Below are 17950 nucleotides of genomic sequence, written 5' to 3'. Positions count from 1 at the left end.
GAAAACGCAAAGCCAGGAGGTCTGAAGAGTTAGAATTAAAGGGACTTGGTGATTAATGGTTAGTTGTTGGGAGAGAGAGAAAGGAGTCAAGGGTAAGAATAAAACTTTTGCCTTGCATAAGCAGGTGATATCATTCACTCTTTTATGGGACATGAGGAACAGTTTTGGGAGATAGGCTTATGGGATGCTGATGAATTTTCTTTTGAATTTGGTGTGAATGTGGGACATTCAAGTGGGACTGTTCATTGGGCTGTTGGATATGTGAATAGAACTTATACAGAAAGACTGGGCTTTGAAAAAAAGATTCAAGAGTCATCAGCATACTGAATTTGTAAATGGCAATTGCAGACTTGGGTGAACAGAATCAAAAGAAAGCAAAAAAGAAACCTGAATTGCACCAGTTTTTGAAAGAATGGGGAAGAGGAAGAGAACCCCACAAAATGGATGATAAAATAAGTTAAGCAAGTTGCCAGATAGCCAGGAAGTGTGGCATCATGGAAACCAAGGGAAGAATGTTTCAAGAATAGTGAACAATAATAGAGGCTGTAGAGAAGTCAAGTAGCTTGAGAGTTACAGAGGCCCCTGGGTGACTAAGACAACTGGGCCCCTGACATCCTCTTTTTCTCCTGTACCTTTTATGAGGTTAATCTCAGAGCAATGGGGTGTCCCATGTAACTGTGAAAATCAACTGATAAGTAATATGGAATGTAACTGAAGGTTTTGTGGGCAAGTGGGGATGTAGTTATACACTACCTACTGAAAAGATGAAAATCTTTACCCATCTCTGTTCTTTCTCCAAAATTTCTCTTCCTTTATCTCTTTTCTTTGTGCACAAGCCTCTTTCTCTAGCTTCTTCAGTACCACCATCCTCCAATATTTTATTTCTTTTCTTATCTTGTTCACTCTCCCCTTTGCACTTTGTAGGGCCATTAGTAATAAACAGTTTTAGAAGTAGAACAGTTATGTTTAGCAACCTGGAGTTTCAAAACTAACTAGGCCAAGAACAATTTTAGTGTAGTGATGGGGATGGAAGGCACATTATAGGTGTTAAAAATAAGTTAGACTTCTTGTTAAACATGTTAGACCAACCATATACTTTTATCTCCATTCCCTTTTCAAACCTCACTAAAATGACAGTTACGGCTTCCAGGAAAATGGGCTCTTCAGATCCCCTGCTCTCAGGAGCATAACTCACCAGTGGCCTTAGTTGCTACCACTGCCTTGATGTCAAGACCACACTTTCTGTGAGCTGTTCCTGATGGTACATGGTAGGGTTATTAGGGTAAGTAGGATTGGAGAAGAACCTGATGCTGGGAAGGACTGAAGGCAGAAGGAGAAGAGGACATCATAGGATGAGATGGCTGGATGACATAACTGATGCAATGGACATCAACTTGGGCAAACTCCAGGAGACGGTGAGGGACAGGGATGCCTGCTGTGCTGCAGTCCATGGGTGACTGAACAACAAAGGGTTACTAATACAACCTCATACTATGATGCTTCCCTGGTGGCTCAGATGGTAAAGAATCCACCTGCAATGCAGGAGACATGGGTTCGATCCCTGGGTTGGGAAGATCCCCTGGAGGAGGGCCTGGCAGCCCACTTCAGTATTCTTGCCTGGAGAATCCATGGACAGAGGAGCCTGGTGGGCTACCATCCATCGGGCCGCAAAGAGTTGGACACAACTGAGTGACTAAGCACAACAGTGCAACCTCATTACTACGAGACTCCTCCAGTGGCAGGATACTGGTTTGACGGCTCCTCCCTGGCCTGATCAAATCTTTCTTAGAACCACAATGTAGTTCTATATTCTTCCTACACAATCCTCAATTCTTTCCCTCCTTTTTCCTGCAGACATCCAAATTTCATGGCAGTTGGAAGCCTCTGCTGCCCCCCTTTCCTCGAAATAAACCTCTTGTATGTATAAGCCAATCTTGACATCTGCTTCTCAAAGGACCCAAACTAACACAATTGTAAATTTAGAAAGGTGGAAATTCACAAGGAAAAGGAGATAAGATGACAGAAGGAGAGAAAAATTTGCAAAATTCAGCAAAATCAGCAAAAATTTGCAAAAATCTGCAAAATTCTGAAAGATGGAAAGTTGGTAGATGAGAGTTAACAGTCTTACCAAGGAGAAACCTAGGTACCAACAGAGGGGCTGGCCAACCAGATGGGAGCTGACATGAGTGGCAGTCTTCAAAAGGCTGAAGAATTAGAGGCATAAAGCACTGGGGTAAGGCTGAAAATATGAAGAAATAGGTTGAAAAGTCTGCACAAAGAGCAGTTGGCCACCAGATTCCTTCTTTCATGACTAGAATGAACTACCTCTCCTGTAAGGAGACTGAAGATGCCAGTCTTGGGAACACCAGACACAGTGGGAGGGTGATTAATTGCAAGTCTATGAGCTGGTGTGAACTCCCCCAGTCTCTAACAACTGGCAGCCTTCTCCTTAAGAAAGGATCTCAGAACGTCTATAGCCATAGTAATTAATATACCTCCCAGATGGGAAATTAAAGACCTTTTCTCTGGTCTACCCCAAAGAAAATAAGTGATATCATCTTTTGGAGTACCCCCAACACAATCACCATCGACAGGTACAATCATCATATAGTGAAATCCACCAGTCCATATACTGACTCTCTAAAAGACATAGACAGACAAACAGAAAAGATAAAAGCAAGTCAAAGGAAAAAGAGAAACAAGACAGTGGCTGGAGAAACATTTATGGATAAACCTTTTAGTTACTACGTTCAGAGAAATGAGTTGTTTTGTAACCATGAAACAAAAATAAAACTCTATAACAAAGAAACGGTCAGAAAATACACAAAATATAAAAAATATGAAGGCAAAAAAATTTAAGTAGACAGTTCAATGAATAAAATTGTGGAAATATCCATTAAAGTAACACAAAATGTCAATGAGATTAAAATGGGGGAAAAAAAGCAAAAATATGGGAAGATCAGTCCAAGAAGTTCAAATCTGAGTAAAAGCAGCTTCCAGAAAAAGAGCAAAAAAGAAAGAAAAGAAATAAGGAGGAGGAGGATATGGGCATTATCAAATAGGAGATAATGTTCCAGAATTGAAGTCTATGTCTCCAGGATAAAAGGGCCATATGAACGGCCAACACAATGAATTAAAAAAAACCCGTACCAAGGAACATTTTTGTGAAATCTCAGAACATTGTCTCAAAGAGAAGCTCTAAAATCTTCCAGTGGGAGAAGGGGAGGAGAAAGAAAAAGATACCAATCATACACAAGGCATTAGGAACCAGAATGCCATCTAACATCTCAATGGCAACCCCAGACTTCAGAAAACCATAAAAGCAATCTTTCCACATTTTTAGGAAAAATGTTTTCTAATCTTAAATGCTATACTCAGTTAAACTACCAATAAAATTTGTCTGAAATAAAGTTATATAAGATCCTTAAAAAGGTACTTTTGATGCAAGTTTTTTCAAGAAGCTCCTGAAGGATATACTCCACCAAAAAGTGAATAAACCAAGAAAGAGGTAACCAAGTGTAACCTAACCCAATACAGGAAAGATGTGAGTCTCTGTGTTTAGACCTCTAGTTAACTCACACATAAGACACATCAGAAGACTCCCTCTGCTACCCACAACTTAGACTCCCCTTTGTCCAGTTACAGCACTGAAAATTTGAGACCCTACTTCTTACACAATTCTTTTTTTAATGTCTAAATCCCTTACTATCAATCCACTATTATAATGACCTGGTCCAATAATTTCCTTAGTTATCAATAATCTATTAACTCATTCATTTATTAAGTGCCCACTGTAGTATAGTTGAATTTGAAGAGAAACAATGGGGAAAAAATAAGTGTGAACAATTATTTTCTTTTCTTTGTGTTTCTTTTTGTTAAGCCTTCCTTTCCCTGAGGTCAAGGTCTAGTTTGAAAGAGGAACAAAAAAATGTAGATAAAGGGATTTCTCCCACTCTGAATTTTGTATAAGATAGGTATAAGCACACATATCCTTTGAGATAAATATGGAACCCACTACATGTGCCAAAGTCCTGAAGAATGGGACTTTAAAAATGACCTTTCTTCTATGGAAACTATGAAGACCCAAGTGATGCTGCAAGTCGTGTTAATTTTCTAAAGCTCATATATTTGAAATCCTGTACCTCTAAGTGCAGAATATTTTTGCCTTCAACCTGCTTTGGGTTTGAGAGATTATCTGAGTTATAGGTGGCCCAAATATTTAACACTATTGGGGTCTGCACATGAACTTCATAATTTTTATGTGTTTTTAAGAAGCTGCTGGTACTTGTAAGGCATGTTGCAGATGCAACTGATGCCATGCTTCTATCCCCTCTGTCCACCCATGCTCACCGATTCCTGCTGAAGAGAATTTCCACAACATAGACAGATTCCCACCCAAGCACCTGGTTCTTTTTTCTCTGTGTAGGGGCTTTCTTGGCACCATGAAGGGCTTACAGAGCCTCAAACTGGCTCAGCCCAGAAGTCCAGGGGCATCAGTATCCATGGGGCACAGGGCAATTCTCAAGCAATGGGAGATGGAAATCAGTGGATAAAACCAGTCTTCCCTTCCACTCATGGAATAATTCTGGGCAGGGCTATCTCTGCTTTCGCATGATAAGAGCAAAATTTGCCACCACAAAATGTGTCTCTTTGGCATGAGATTTATATTAGGTTGGTTGTTTTTAGGAAATACAGACGATATAGGAAATTTTGTTTTGTTTTTTGTTTACCTCCCCCTTAACTGACTAAAAGAATTCAGATAAAAGTCCTGGTTCCAGGAAGAGCACTAGCGCCAGAGATATCTACAAAGAATATGGGCCACATGTGGTAGGGCTTTGAGAAACAAAATCCTCTACATTGTCCCATTGTCCCTGAGTGGCATAAAAGCATATGTTTACCAAACATTTGTTTTTCACATCTTCCTTTAAATTGTTTTTCTCCGCTTTGAAGTCCCAGCCTCCTACCCTCTTCTCCTGTCAGATGGCATGTAAATTCAATTGCCTAACTTGTCCTTCAGAGAAGGCAATGGCACCCCACTCCAGTACCCTTGCCTGGAAAATCCCATGGATGGAGGAGCCTGGTAGGCTGCAGTCCATGGGGTTGCTAAGAGTCGGACACGACTAAGCGACTTCACTTTCTCTTTTCACTTTCATGCATTGGAGAAGGAAATGGCAACCCACTCCAATGTTCTTGCCTGGAGAATCCCAGGGACGGGGGAGCCTGGTGGGCTGCCGTCTTTGGGGTCACACAGAGTCGGACACAACTGAAGTGACTTAGCATAGCATAGCAACTTGTCCTTGGATCTCAAATTCTCATGGAGTTCCCATATGTACATACATTTGGTTTTTCTCCTATTAATCCATCTTATGTCAATTTAGTTGTTAGGCCAGCCAGAAGGACCCAGAAAGGTATAAGAAAAGTTTTTCTCCCCAATAGTTGGCATAGTTGGCAGGATTAACTTTGTTTACTGACACTACTTGCTCTGAGGCTATTACTGCTAAGAGATTCAGCCGACATATAATAAGATTCTTACCACATCAGTCTCCCAAATCTCTGCCTTCAGGGTCTATTGAAAGCCATAATGGTTAAGAGTCCTTTATTTTCTTTTTCTAAATTTAGCTTAGCAGGAGAAAACATTTGTAGAACTAGTTCCTTAAGTCACAGCGACCCTGGTGAAAGTTTGGTTAATGACTACTCTTGATTTTTATTGATACTTTTCATCCCAAAGATGGTCACTGCTTTTCTTTGTGTGTTGTGCTGTTTGTCTTGTTCTGTATGTTGAGATCTTAGCTTTATGACCAGTGGGAGTACTCTGATCTCCACCAGCTGAAAGGTACATGTTCCAGCATGTATTTGGTGGTCATTGTAGTGGACTGAGATTCCAAACAGCTGTAGCCAGTTTGTTAGAAGCATAGTTAACAACCTGGGCTTGCAACTTGTGTCTCTTTGCTCCATGGTGCTAGCTCTCAGTGGGAATTTGTCATAAGTCCAATAAGGGACCTTGTCTTGTCAACCTTTGTTGTCTTATTAGTGCTGGAAGAGTCAAATAGCACCTACCTGCTGCCACAGACTAGTGGGTTTGTGACTGGAGATGTCTTATATTCTTCTGGGAAACTAGAGATACCATCTGCACTGCACCGTTCTTAGTTCATGTGACAACATGGTCTTTGCTTTTTTAGACTAATTCTGGGAGTGAACTTTCTGGATCTTTAAAGGACTGCATCTTTTGCACTCTCGTGTGGGATGCCTCTTGCATCTTTGTTTAAACTATAAAAAGATTTATTAGTTTGAGTCACTATTTCAGAGGTCCTATAACTCATCAATAGCTGTTATATAAGATGATTATATAAGACAATTGTTTACAATGAGAGGTCTCTAATTTTTTTTCTTTCAAATATAGCCAAACCATTGGGTCCATCATCTGGCCATTGATGAGTTATGGACTTCCCTGGTGGCTCAGGCAGTAAAATGTCTGCCTACAATGCGGGAGACTCAGGTTCAATCCCTGGGTTGGGAAGATCTGCTGGAGAAGGAAATGGCAACCCACTCCAGTAGTCTTGCCTGGAAAATCCCATGGAGGGTGGAACCTGGTAGGCTATAGTCCATGGGGTCGCAAAGAGTGGCCAGATGATGGATCCAATGGTTTGGCTATATTTGAAAGAAAAAAAAATTAGAGACCTCTCATTGTGAACAATTGTCTTATATAATCATCTTATATAACAGCTAGCCTAAGGGACATCCTTAATAAGGTAAAAGGACAGAAATTAGAATTAAAGTAAAAGTTTACTTAGACCTGTTCCTATTTGCCTTCAGATATTTGCAGATACTATGAAAAATCAGAACACTGGAATTACAATTGTCCTGCACTTAAGAATAAGAAGGAAAAGGAACAAGAGGAACTGTTTGGAAATTGGGCAGATAAAAATAATTTTAAATGTCTAAGAACTATGGTTTAGTTCTACCAAAAAAAAAAAAAGATGGCCAGACAAAAATGTGGGTTCCACCCTGTTTGTAGCTGGATATAGCTGAACAGAAAATGTGAGTTAAACCCCAGTTGCAACTAGGGCCTTACCAAACTGCAGCCAGCCCTCAAGGAAATTACAACCTAGAATTACAATGGCCATTTTGAGGAACATTCCAATTAGATAAGATCATTTAAAGAGCGCACTTAAAAGCAAGGGCTCCCGAATCAAACAAAGAGAAAAGGATCCCTATTTTAATTGGTATGCAGGAAACTTCAAAAGGTTTCTAAATTCCAAAATAGCTTTGTTGAAAGATTCGTTATAAAAGGCAGAAAACAAAATAGATGGCCACTGGTCTGACTGAACTCATGACCACAGCTGATATTCAGAGCCTACTAAGAAAGTTTTACACCTCATCCCCTAAGTTCAGTTCAGCTCAGTTCAGTCACTCAGTCATGTCTGACTTTGTGCGACCTTATGGACTGCAGCACACCAGACTTCCCTGTCCATCACCAACTCCCAGAGCTTGCTCACACTCCTGTCCATTGGTTCAGTGATGCCATCCAACCATCTCATCCTCTGTCGTCCCCTTCTCCTCCTGCTTTCAATCTTTCCCAGCATCAGAGTCTTTTCCAGTGAGTCAGTTCTTTCCATCAGGTGGCCAAAGTACTGGAGTTTCAGCTTCAGCATCAGTCCTCCCAATGAATATTCAGGACTGATTTCCTTTAGGATAGACTAGTTGGATCCCCTAAGTTAAATGCACCCAAAGAGAAAGAAAAGCATTACAACATAAGTGGATAGATTTGTCCTTTCTCAAGCAACTCAAAAAGGCTTTTAAGTATTCTGGTTTTAGGAAACCAAAGCCTTTCCTGAAGAACCTACATTTCTTCCCTGTGCCTCTGAGATGTAAATGTTCTACAAACTTCAGGGAGGTATATTCTCTTTTTTTCCTTCTTGGCCATGCTGCACAGTTTGCAGGATCTTAGTTCCTTTACCAGACTCTGAACTCATGCCCCTTGCAGATTCCTAATCATTGGACCATCAGGGAATGCCTAGGGAAGTGATTCTTTTTTAAAATTTATTTATTTTTAATTGGAAGATATTTGCTTTACAATATTGTGTTGGTTTCTACCATACATCAACATGAATCAAATGTTTTTCAAGTTCTTGTGATCTAGGATTAATCTTTAGAAAATAAAAGCAAGTTTATTGATTTCATGAAAACAAGCATGTCTTTAGCATTACCAGTGCTTTGTTACTTTTATTCTACTTAGATTTACTAAAAGTCAAATAAATTCATGTTATGTCGATTACAAAATTTGTCAGCCAGAAAAAAAAGCTTGTGTTGATGGTTGACTTTGTTTAATGTCTCAGGAAGTATTTTTTTCTGTAGGTAATATAAATATAATCATCTAGAATAAATAAAATTAAATAGCTATAAATAGGATCAATGTTTTAAATAATAATTACATATCATTGCATATATACTTTAAAATAGCTTCCAAAATTTTTTTGGTTACTAGAAACTTTAGTGTTCTGCTAAGTTGAGTTAAATTAAGAAACTTAATGAGTTAAGTTCCTTGAATATCTAAATCACTTCCAAATAAGATAAAATACTGAAACATTAATTGCTGAATAAGTCTAAGTTTACCTACTTTTGATCTCTTATTAGAGAGGAACTAAAGATGTTTATTTTCAAATTGGCCACAAAACGGGGCCAATTTGAAAACATTGCTATGAGGAAACATATGTTTTTAGAAATTTCTAAATGTATTCATACATTTGTCAATAAAAAGAATGCTGGTATATTCGCAATTGTTACATCTTAGTTTTTTATTATAAATTAAGGTTTCTAAGGGTTAAGTATTCTAGTACATGATTAAAGCTACTAGAAATGATGCGGTAAGCAATTCTGCATACATGGAAAGTAGAATATATTTTGGGGTAAGAAAAAGTGTGAGATATGGAGATACTTTCTTTGTTGGGTGATATGAAAGTGAGTTTGTCCTAAAACTGATTATTTCTAAATGGAAAAGAAAACAAGGGACAAACTAAAGTAGGCACAGAAAGTTGTAGAAGGTTTGAGGAAAAAGGAGTATTTGGAAAGAAATTGTATGTGTGGTCAGGACTAGATAAGATTGGAATGAATTTATTTAAGTAAATGAATGTTAATATCAGAGGTAATCGAGTGCAAAATTAGAATTGGGTTTTCTCTGTTAAAAGGATAAAGTGTTCTTGAACTATTGGTCTGCTCCCGATAAGAAATGTAAAAGGTTTTTCTTTATTTTTAAAAACAGCCAGCCTAGAAAACAAGGATACTATGCTTTGTCAAATAATTTCCTGTGTTTTCTGTCTTCATCAAGTCTTTGATTACTTAAGTAAACCAAGTCTTCTTGATATGAAGAGTAAGTTTGCTTAGAACTATGTAACTTTCTGTATTTGCCTATAAAATCTTAGTATGATTAAGTGGATAACTAAATATTTTTCACAGTCATCTATGATTCTATTTGACCAACTGTTTTAAAACCTTTTGATGTTTTTGACAGACTTCCCAAAACCAAATTCTAAATGAAGTTATTTTTGATCTCAGATTAACTTTGAAATTTTTAAGACTTTTCCTGGAACATTGTGAAATATGTGTTTTCTCTCTTTATAAAAAGGGAGAAGTTAAGCTAATTAATCTTATTTGGTATGTTAAATTACATGGGAACCATTGTCAAATAAGAAGTAATACTAAACCTTCTGTATGTTACATCTGTATTATAAGTGTTTCAAAAATTATGGGAAATTACTAAAAATCCAGTGTGTCCTGGTGTAATGTTGTCTTCATAAATTCAGTTATCTTAAAATGTTGTACATCACAAAAATAACTACACTTCCTTATCAAATGAACTCTAACAATAGGCATTTAAGGTCTTTTATAATGTATAGCGATCTTCTTCAGCGATCAATGCAAAGAAATAGAGGAAAACAACAGAATGGGAAAGACTAGGGATCTCTTCAAGAAAATCAGAGATACCAAAGGAACATTTCATGCACAGATGGGCTCGATAAAGGACAGAAATGGTATGGACCTAACAGAAGCAGAAGATATTAAGAAGAGATGGCAAGAATACACAGAAGAACTGTACAAAAAAGATCTTCACGACCCAGATAATCACAATGGTGTGATCACTGACCTAGAGCCAGACATCCTGGAATGTGAAGTCAAGTGGGCCTTAGAAAGCATCACTACGAACAAAGCTAGTGGAGGTGATGGAATTCCAGTTGAGCTATTCCAAATCCTGAAAGATGATGCTGTGAAAGTGCTGCACTCAATATGCCAGCAAATTTGGAAAACTCAGCAGTGGCCACAGGACTGGAAGAGGTCAGTTTTCATTCCAATCCCAAAGAAAGCCAGTGCCAAAGAATGCTCAAACTACCGCATAATTGCACTCATCTCACACGCTAGTAAAGTAATGCTCAAAATTCTCCAAGCCAGGCTTCAGCAATATGTGAACCGTGAACTTCCTGATGTTCAAGCTCGTTTTAGAAAAGGCAGAGGAACCAGAGATCAAATTGCCAACATCCGCTGGATCATGGAAAAAGCAAGAGAGTTCCAGAAAAGCATCTATTTCTGCTTTATTGACTATGCCAAAGCCTTTGACTGTGTGGATCACAATAAACTGTGGACAATTCTGAAAGAGATGGGAATACCAGACCAACTGATCTGCCTCTTGAGAAATTTGTATGCAGGTCAGGAAGCAACAGTTAGAACTGGACATGGAACAACAGACTGGTTCCAAATAGGAAAAGGAGTACATCAAGGCTGTATATTGTCACCCTGTTTATTTAACTTATATGCAGAGTACATCATGAGAAACGCTGGACGGAAGAAACACAAGCTGGAATCAAGATTGCCGGGAGAAATATCAATAACCTCAGATATGCAGATGACACCACCCTTATGGCAGAAAGTGAAGAGGAACTCAAAAGCCTCTTGATGAAGGTGAAAGTGGAGAGTGAAAAAGCTGGCTTAAAGCTCAACATTCAGAAAACAAAGATCATGGCATCCGGTCCCATCACTTCATAGGAAATAGATGGAGGAACAGTGGAAACAGTGTCAGACTTTATTTTTCTGGGCTCCAAAATCACTACAGATGGTGACTGCAACCATGAAATTAAAAGACGCTTACTCCTTGGAAGGAAAGTTATGACCAACCTAAATAGCATATTCAAAAGCAGAGACATTACTTTGCCAACAAGGTTCATCTAGTCAAGGCTATGGTTTTTCCTGTGGTCATGTATGGTTATGAGAGTTGGACTGTGAAGAAGGCTAAGCGCTGAAGAATTGATGCTTTTGAACTGTGGTGTTGGAGAAGACTCTTGAGAGTCCCTTTGACTGCAAGGAGATCCAACCAGTCCATTCTGAAGGAGATCAGCCCTGGGATTTCTTTGGAAGGAATGATGCTAAAGCTGAAACTCCAGTACTTTGGCCACCTCATGCGAAGAGTTGACTCATTGGAAAAGACCTTGATGCTGGGAGGGATTGGGGGCAAGAGGAGAAGGGGGCGACAGAGGATGAGATGGCTGAATGGCATCACCGACTCAATGGACGTGAGTCTGAGTGAACTCTGGGAGTTTGTGATGGACAGGGAGGCCTGGCGTGCTGGGGTTCATGGGGTCGCAAAGAGTCTGACACGACTGAGCGACTGATCTGATCTGATCTCTGATAATGTATAGACGACTTCCCTTGTGGCTCAGACAGTAAAAGCGGCTGCCTACAATGCAGGAGACCCGGGTTCGATCCCTGGGTTGGGACGATCCCCTGGAGAAGGAAATGGCAATCCATTCCAGTACTAATGCCTGGAAAATCCCATGGACGGAGGAGCCGGGTAGACTACAGCCCATGGGGTCACAAAGAGTCACAGCTGAGCGACTTCATTTTCACTTTCACTATAATCTATAGACAGGAGTCATTTTACTCTGATGCTTTTGCAAATACACTTCATCTTCAAACAGATTCATGGAGAGGACTTCTCACACATATTCCAGAATACAAGTTTCTGATAAACTTTCAGATTTTTAAAAATTAATTAATTAATTTTATTTTTGGTTTTATTGCTATGAGGGGGGAGGGCTTTCTCTAGTTGCAGAGAGTGGGGGCTGCTCCCTAGCTGTGGTGCACGGGCTTCTCGTGGCGGCTTCTCGTGTTGCAGAGTACAGGCTGTGACTGAGCACACGGGCTTCGGTAGTGGCAGCATGCACACTCAGGTGTTGTGGCACACAGGCTTAGTTGCTGCACAAAATGTGGAGTCTTCCCTGACCAGGGATCAAATCTGAGTCCTCTGTGGATTCTATACCACCAGGGAAGTCTAAACTTTCAGATTGTACCACTGACCTGGGTAAGAATTTACGGAATCCTAATGGAGAAATTGATAACTTCATAAATCTGATAATAAAAGATCAAGATCAATAATAATTACATGGGACTAAAGGAACTGATAAAGATGATTATAATTTTTTTGCAGTTTCTTTTTATTTGAAACATTGCTGATTTTTAAAAATATTTTGTTTTCCAAATATAAAGAAGCCTTTCCTCTTAAGCTAACTATAAAGAAGCTAACTATGACCTAGAGTAATTTGGTAAACTATATCTTTATAAGTAGGATAGAAACATCTATCTTTTTCTCCCTACCTGATTCCTCCAGAATTCAGAAACTCTCCATGAGTATTCTTATTTTCATGGCAATGTCGTTATTTGCATAAGTTCAATAAGAGTCTGTTCTTCTTGAAATAGGACACAATAAGAAACATTGGTTGTATTGCCAGGGCTTTGACTGCAATGTCCTATTTGAGAGAGCATGCTTAGACTCAGATATTACCAGACAGCCTTAAGGAACTAAAGTTGGCTTTATGAAGCCAAGTAAAAGCCCCTTGGAAAAACAGCCTAGTTCCTTGCTTAGGGTTCTCAGCAGTCTCACCAGGTGAGTAAAGAAGGTTACTTCTGGGAGGTGCAGGAACTGCAAGCTGTTTTGAGCATCTCAAGAAGAGAGAAATTCATCCAAATCTATAGGTAGTGCAGGTAAGTCTAGTGGCAAATTCTTGACTTGGCTTCCTAGCATTGCTGTTGTTCCATCACTAAGGCATGTGCAATGTGAAATTCCTTTGAAAAATTCCAGCAAATGTAAAAGTCTATATGACCAATGACTATTATTCCTTCACTTTTGTAAATGACTAGGCCATGTGCATTGAAGCTAGACCTATTTTTGCAAACAAATTAGTCTTAATTTGGCTGTCATTTTAGAGAGAAAAATTATGTTTCAGTGATACATTTGTGGATATTAAATTCTAATATTGTCTATTGTCTTTGAGGTTTGTTTTCTACATGTGAACTGTTCTAGATCATGAGGATTATTCTAGTTGTCTCATATTTGGCTATAAATTTCCAAGTTAATGTTCCCAATTTCTCCCATCCTTTTGACTTGAAATCACTGAGAACTAAAATGGCCCTTTTCCTGAAGTCCTACAAACTGAAGCTAGTCAAAGCTATAAACTTCAGAGAAATCATCACAACACTTCATGCTTATTGTTATTTTTATTATAATATAGTTGCTTTACAATGTGTTAGTTTCTGCTGTATAGCAAGGTGAATCAATTATACATATACATACATCCACTAGTTTTTAGATTTCCTTCCCGTTTAGGTCACCATGGATCATTGAGTAGAGTTCCCTGCGCTACACAGCAAGTTCTCATTTCTTGCCTATTTTATACATTATAGTGTATATATGTCAATCCCAGTCTCCCAATTCATCCCATTACCCACCCCACCCTTGGGAACCATAAGTTAGTTCTCTACATCTGTGACTTTATTTCTGTTTTGTAAATAGGTTCATTTGTACCACTTTTCTATATCTAGATATTTTTCTCTTTCTGACTTCATGTATGACAATCTCTGGGTCCATCCACATCTCTGCAAATGACACTATTTCATTCATTTTTATTGCTGAGTAATATTCGTGTATATACGTACCACATCTTCTTTATCCATTCCTCTGTTGATGGACATTTAGGTTGCTTCCCTGCCCTGGTTGTTGTAAATAACTCTTCATGTTTAGACAATTTTCTTTGTGCCTGTTGCTGTGTGAATCAGTTAGCATGTTTACCAGTATGCCTGATAACATCATTAGAGACATTCAATCAATCTACAAACCAGGGAAATCTGATTGTCACTGCCTGCCCTCATTTCATCTAAATGCTTTGAACTGGACATCTAGAAATCTTCTCAACTGGTTGCCTTCAGAAGTTTGAAAATAAGATTATGGTCTGCTCCAAACACTAACCATTGTTTTTTCTTTTGTTTCCACAGAAATGCCCCTAATTAAATACCCAATTGCTTCTCCCATAGGCCTATCTTGGGGAACCTCACTGCATCACGGTCTCCTGAAATGAGTTTAACTGAACTAACTTATTTTCAGGACTAAGAGACTGATTCATTAAGATGAAACAGTCTACCAATTCAACTTCTGGACTGGGAAACTTCTTGGGGAACTTGCAGTGGTGGGACTATAGGGGAAGAAAATATCCTTCCCCACTCCTAAGATGTGTCTCTTTGACAGGAGGATTATTTTAGGATGATTGTTTAAAGAAACAGAATACTGGAAAAGTCATTGTTTTTGCCTCCCTCTTAACCACCTGAAAGAATTTAGATAAAGGAACCAATCCAGACAGGGAACTACCAATAGAGATATCTACAAATATGAGCTCAGGATTACAGGGGGAACTTGACGGGGCCTGGAGGGCAAAGTCTTCTTTGTGTCCTATTGTCTGCGTGGCAGAGCAAACATTTGTTTACAAACATTTGTTTTCCCCATCTTCCTGTAAATCATCTTCCTTCTCTCTCAAGCCCCAAACCTCTACCTGCTTCTCTTCCTCTCAGATGGCATGTAAGTCTTGATTGCCTAACTTGTTCTTGGGCCTTATATTCTTAAGGAGTTCCTGTACGTACATTCATTTGGGTTTTCTCCTGTTAATTTGTCTTATGTCAATTTACTTATAGGTCATCCAGAGGAACCTAGAAGAGTGGAGGGAAAATATTCCTCTTCAATAAGAGTGATTGCTCTTCTTGAATTTTGCACCTTGACTGCCTCATTCATTCCTCCCAGGTCCTGGTTCTGATTCTGAGGCAAGTTCCTCATAGTTTTTGAGAGGGTTTTCAGCAGAACTGAGCCCTCATAGCTCACAGTTAATAACCTACTTATTAACATACCTTTTACTGTTTTTCCTCTTTTCTTTGTCATCATACTTTCTCACTGGTGCACTCTGGGATTGCCTTTCACCCATTTTCTCCTCAGCTTCTACTCCTGAGGGAATGTAAGGTAAGACAAGCATCTCTTAAAATGGCGTTTCTTCTCCCCACCCCCAATCCACCAGTGATTTATTTAAGCTTATGATCAGCTCGTGGTATCATTCCATTAGCTGTAGAGGTTTATCTTCTCTGAGACAGATCTGGGGCTCAGATGTTCTGGTGCTCAGGGTTAGGCAATTACATCCTTTCAAAGACCTCATTGTACAAGTTCAGACACATACGTGTGGGCACTTTTGTTTTGGGGTGATTGAGGAAGGAGATGTTGAATGTTGTTGCTCCTGTTTTGTTTCTGGTGGAGAGGCGTGAGGGAAGATAAAGACCATGAAAGGATAAGAAAGCAAGAATTGGCTGGATAATTGCTTCAGACTTTCCCTTCACTTTGGCCTATGGCTGAGGGCCTGGCTGTGAGCCCCTGTGGGACTGATGCCAGAGCAAGTAACAGAGTCCTTGTTCAGACAGACTGGAAGCTTGGGGTACACACAGTCCTGCTTTAGGACAAAGGTGGCCAAAGGCAGCACACATTGAGCCACACATGCCCTGGCCCTCCTTTCCCACTTCAGCCGCACCCCAGTCCCCCCAGACCACAGTGTTCATTCTGGATCAGAGGTCAGTCTGCAGAAATAGAACCAGTGGAACATCAGGCAAGATCCAGGGCAGGGCAGCTGGACTAACCGAGAGCCTATATCTCCCATAAAGAGCTGGTGCACTGCAGTCTGTCTATGAGCAGGACAAAGCAAAGGACCTTTTGGGAGGGGGTTAAATTCCTGAATGAGCGGGTAGAGGAATGGGACTGACAAAGTTTAGGAGACTTTGTCCATATGACCTAGTTTGTACTCACAGGCAGGTGAAACCTGGGCTATTTAGCTAAATGATGTTTGCTATAAGTTTGCTGGCATTCACATGACTTAATCAACCTGTCCAGCAAAAAGCCCTTGAGTCAATTATCCTGGGCTCTAGCCCTGTCACCGATAATAACCTTGGGCAAGTCACTTGACTTCTCTGTGCTTCAGATTCCTTCATCTTATAATGACCTCATTGGGAAAGATGAATGCTGAGGTTCTTTTAAATATTAAGAAAACCAGAGTTCTTTCTCCAGAAATTCCTAGTGATCACACAGAGTCCTAGAGAATGTCACACCATGTGGCTCCTGTCTTGGAGTTCAGAAGTGGCCCGTGAACCTGGGATCCTCTTTCTCTTACAGTGCTCTTGGATAAAATGTCAGGTTATGGCCAGATATGGTGGAATTGAAAGGGAATGTCAGCTGCAGCTTTTGTGAATGTCTACTTTGGGACTTTATTTTAAATGTTTAAGAGACAACTCTTAAATTGATATTTTATTGTCTTTGGGACACCAAGCCTTTATTAAGTTCATTGTAAATCATACATTTGAGCATGAAATATAGGTTGCCAAGGTGGCAACTAACTGCACCCATTTGTGGTTAGCATCACTACAAACAAAGCTAGTGGAGGGGATGAAATTCCAGCTGAGCTATTTCAAATCCTAAAAGATGGTGCTGTGAAAGTGCTGCACTCAATATGCCAGCAAATTTGGAAAACTCAGCAGTGGCCACAGGCCTGGAAAAGGTCAGTTTTCATTCAAATCCCAAAGAAAGGCAATTTCAACGAATGTTCAAACTACTGCACAATTGCACTTATCTCACACTCTAGCAAAGTAATGCTCAAAATTCTCCAAGGCAGGCTTCAATAGTACATGAACTGAGAACTTCCAGATATTCAAGCTGGATTTAAAAAAGGCAGAGGAACCAGAGATCAAATTGCCAACATCCATTGGATCATAGAAAAAGCAAAGAAGTTCCAGAAAAACATCTACTTCTGCTTTATTCACTACGCCAAAGCCTTTGACTGTGTGGATCACAACAAACTGGAAAATTCTTCAAGAGATGGGAACACCAGACTACCTGACCTGCCTCCTGAGAAATCTGTATGCAGGTCAGGAAGCAACAGTTAAAACTGGACATGTAACAACAGACTGGTTCCAAATTGGGAAAGGAGTCCTTCAAGGCTGTATATTGTCACCCTGTTTATTTAACTAAATGCAAAGTACATTATGCAAAATGCCTGGCTAGATGAAGCACAAGCTGGAATCAAGATTGCCGGGAGAAATATCAATAACCTCAGATGTGCAGATGACACCACCCTTATAGCAGAAAGTGAAGAGTAACTAAAGAGTTTCTTGATGAAAGTGAAAGAGGAGAGTGAAAAAGCTGTTTTAAAACTCAACATTCAGAAAACTAAGATCATGGCATCCAGTCCCATCACTTCATGGCAAATAGATGGGGAAACAATGGAAACAGTGACAGATTTTATTTTGGGGGGCTCCAAAATCACTGCAGATGGTGAGTGCAGCGATGAAATTAAAAGATGCTTGCTCCTTCGAAGAAAAGCTATGACCAACCTAGACAGCATATTAAAAAGCAGAGATATTACTTTGCTGACAAAGGTCTGTCTAGTCAAAGCTTTTTTCCAGTAGTCGTTTATGGATGTGAGAGTTGGACCATAAAGAAAGCTGAGTGCCAAAGAACTGATGCCTTTGAACTGTGGTGTTGGAGAAGACTCTTGAGAGTCCCTTGGACTGCAAGGAGATCCAACCAGTTCATCCTAAAGGAAATCAGTCCTGG

Source organism: Bos indicus, chromosome 8 (genome assembly GCF_029378745.1).
Source record: "Bos indicus isolate NIAB-ARS_2022 breed Sahiwal x Tharparkar chromosome 8, NIAB-ARS_B.indTharparkar_mat_pri_1.0, whole genome shotgun sequence".
Classification (NCBI taxonomy): Eukaryota; Metazoa; Chordata; class Mammalia; order Artiodactyla; family Bovidae; genus Bos; species Bos indicus.
Note: the sequence above shows the minus strand (reverse complement) of the source record.